The sequence below is a fragment of the Myripristis murdjan genome, chromosome 11 (assembly GCF_902150065.1).
Source record: "Myripristis murdjan chromosome 11, fMyrMur1.1, whole genome shotgun sequence".
In the NCBI taxonomy this organism is placed as follows: domain Eukaryota; kingdom Metazoa; phylum Chordata; class Actinopteri; order Holocentriformes; family Holocentridae; genus Myripristis; species Myripristis murdjan.
This window is the reverse complement of record NC_043990.1, coordinates 18,790,852-18,794,788: the sequence shown is the minus strand read 5'-3', so window position 1 is coordinate 18,794,788 and position 3,937 is coordinate 18,790,852.

The following is a 3,937-nucleotide window of genomic DNA, read 5'->3' as shown; positions in this document are numbered from 1 at the left end:
AAAGTGCTCATTACCAGACATGTGTGTGCGCATGCCCGCATGTGTTTCTATGCAGCCTCTCCCGTGAACGATGGAGGTGGGGGACTTGACTGGCCTCATTACAACTTCTAAGAGACTTCGTGTGGAGTGTGTGACAGCAGCCTGCGGGCCCGAACCAGCAGGGTGCAGCAACTCTCCCCTTTCAGCAGGACACACTAATCAAATCAGATTAAGCCTGGCACTGATTATATGGGCACACATTCCTCCACAGCAGGCTCATGGACAACTTAAGCTGGCACCGCATCCAGGGTAGACAGCCTTCTGCCCTTGTTAGTGCTCACTTGACAGTGTTACCTTTGTCAAAGTTTGGAAGGATCTTGCGGAAGTTGGTACCACGGCTCTCCTGTGTCTACTTCCATATTAACAAGTCTCAGTCCCAACGAGTCGCAGTCAGGAAAACTTTGCAACAGTGTTGAATATTTAATACTGCGCCGTCAAAGTCTCTTCAAACTATTGAAGGGACGGATGAGACCGGCACCAAAAAAACAAACGGGGAGGTGTACACACTATTTCTCTTGTCTTTTATTATTGAAGGGCCTGCCAGAGTTCAGCCGTTCCCTAAAGGTGTTATTGACAAAATGTCGTCTTACTTGAGTAAATCACAAATCTGGTAGTGCCAAAATGGTAGCCCGGCTGCTTCTCATTTGTATTGACTTGTTTTCACAGCTTGTGCACTCTGGGTTTAGTCATTACTGGAGACATTTGTTCTTGTAGCCTTCTCTGAGGCTGGAGAGAGGAGCTTTGTTTCTGCATTGATGTTATTGATGACTGGGACGACAGATCCATATCCCTTGCACATTATTATTCACCTAACCCGAGGGCAACAATCTTCAGTCAGTGTGGAACAGACTGCCTGTTGCTGGCTGCAGCAATTTCCTAGTCAATGTGAGGCAGACCTCCAGGTGCTGCGTCTGAATAGAACAGCACATTATTGATGGATAAGTCTGCTTAAAATCTCAAACAAACTCAAAGAACCAGAAAAACATAAAAGTTTGACATGAGACATAAAAGTTTGTTGTATCCAACGGAAATGGCTACAGAACTCCCGGGTGGATATTATGGGCGTCAGTGGGATTATAGTGGGTGTTTTGACTTCAGTTTTATTGTTTCCATTACACCAGTAAATGTAAAATTAGTATCTCAAGTGTTAAGTCCACGGGGTGTAGAATATTCCCAGTACCAAGAGAAAAAGGTGGGTATAGTTAACGAGAAAAATCATATCTATTTGCCAAATGAAGTTTGCACCTCTGAAATTTAACAGTAAGCCCAGAGTCAGTGGGTAAATTTCCACTTTGAGGAGGGAGATCAGCCGTGGCATTGTCTGTTCCTCCAGCTGCAGCACCCCGGGGCCCTGGGCCAGGATTAGCAGGGTGAAATAATTGCATTAACCCAGACAAAGATCATTCCAGCAGAGTGGGAAACTGTGATTTAGATAAATGGATACAAGTCTGAAACTGATTTCCATTTCCATCCAAATGGTTTCTTAATCCCAGCTGCCTCAATAGAGAACACCGTCGCTCGTGGTGCCGTGACTGATTGAACGGGTTCTCAGAGAGACAGGTCGAGTCAGTCAGCTTGTACACCAGGACGCACTACACCACTAATGCATTACAGTGGCCTGCAAGGAGAGTTGTCTACCAAGATGCATTTCCTGTGTATGAGCTGTCAGACTGGCCATTTTGTAACATGCTGAGTAATATTGAGAAATGTATTCCTTGTTTTCAAAGTTTAAATAAGAACTTTTCAAGTAAGTAGGTGTGAATTTCACATCAGAATGTGCTAGGAGATGCTTATACCGTACTTTGTTTGTCTCTTAATTATAGTAGTACAAATACCTAAAGGACTAGAGTGCCATTATTTTTAGAATGCCTTTTTACGCCTTTTTTCTGTCACATTGTTCCTGTGTGGCAGTGAATGTACCTGTCATGACGGCAACAAAAACTAAACAAAGCTAAAATAGTCCCAAACTCACCTGTCATATTTCTTTCATCTCTCTCCCTTTTCTCTTCCATATACACTTTAGATACACTCCCCTCTCGCCTCCCCCACTTTCTTTCACTCTGATGTGTTTGAAAGACGTGCTTTTCTCTCTCTCCCCATGTCAGAAACCACCACTGTCTCACTTTAGCTTCGTCTCTCCTATACCTGCCACACACACACACACACACACAGATGACATTCCTCTGTTCTATTTTAGAGAACAGCGGTTTCAGTTAGTGAACATGTCATAGGTCTTTTGTTCTACGATATATTCCTCAGGAACTAATTCTGGCGAATGTTGACGCCTCTTGATGTCATAAAATGGACAGGTGCTTTGTTCCAAACCAGAGCCCGTGCTCACCAGGGATGGCTTTGAAGACCAAGAGCACCACTGAGAGGGGAAACCAGGAGAAGGAGAAGAACGCTGTTGTGTGACAACAAATGGGCTGAACTTTGCCTCAGGCGTCTGTTTTTGGAGAGGGAGGTTTGTTCCCCTAATTGTTGCTGCGTCTCCGAAAGCCAACGTATGTTTTGTGCTGACAGGCTTTGATACGAAAGAGTAGTTTTCCATGCAGGGGGAATGAAAGCAGGGCGGTGACAATGTGAAGAGCGCGGGGAGTATCTGTCTGATGCACCGATAAATCTTCTGGATCACCTCCGCTACAAAACCCTCCCACCGCTGCATCAAATAAAACAAATGGCTCTGTAAAGCAACTGTCCTTGAAGTGGATGACCTGGGTTCAAGACCAGTGTTGGCAAGCACCTCCTCTGCTGAGGACATCCACTCCCATCTGCAGCTGAACCTGCACTCTGACCTCCCTGGAGATGGGCAAGCAAGGGAGAGTTCCCCATACAGATAAATAATGAATAACATCACTTTTATTTTTACTGAATGATGACACAGAGAAGTCATTTTCTTATGCGGAAAATATACGACTGTTGGTGATTGTGCCTGCCTTGCACTCCACACAGTCCATCTCTGTCATTCTCTTCTGGTCTTCTGGTTCAAGCTCTTTTTCCCTGTGGCCACAGCCTCTCTCATGCAACTCCGCTTCTTCACAGTGTCTCTCATGTCACCTTTGTCCCTCTCTCTCCCTGTCTCTCTCCCTCTTTTCTTATGATTTGATGTAGAAGAACAATATTTTACCAGAAAAACTGGCTCCTTTTCCCATTGTCTTACACCAGGTGTGTGCGTGAGAGAAAAAGAGAGAGATCGATAAGGAAAGAGAGCGAAGCATCTCCCTTTGGGCCAAGTGCACAATTTTTTCATGCTGCATTGTGTGGGATTGACACAAGACTTAGGCGAGCCAAATCCAGGCCTATGTGTCTATATTTACCACTGCAGAACCTGCCAGTGCCAGCGTGTGTAGGATGACAGCAGGCATATCATTTCAAAAAGGAAAATATTGTCAAGACAGCTCCCTGTAACAGCCAAGGAGCAGGCTGAAAACTACTGCTGCAATCTCAGGTGAGACTTTCGGCTGCTCAAGGTGCCCTTGGCCCTCTCAGTCGAGTCAAGCGTTATTGAGAAAGAGGCACAGCAGAAGTTTCCTCTCTAAAAGTTTAACAGCTAAATATAAGAACTGAGGCAGCAAATCCTCCATCAGGCAGGAAGGAAAAACTCTCAGTTAACTCCAAGGGTGCACTGATGAACCATCAAAACAGCTTCAAAAGCTCTTTGAATAAGTTGTTTTTCTCTTACCTTCTATTTTGCCAGTAACAGCAACTTTAAAAAAGAAAAAAAAAAAAAAGAAAAAAAGTGGTCTGATGCTTATCCTCAATTTAAATCTCAGTTTGCTTCAGCAAGTTTAAAAGTGTTTGAAAAAATAAACATTTTTGCTGATCTTCACCATGTTTCTTACGTTAGGAGCAGATCTATGATCACAAGCTAGGTTGCACAACCATACAAACTTTAAAT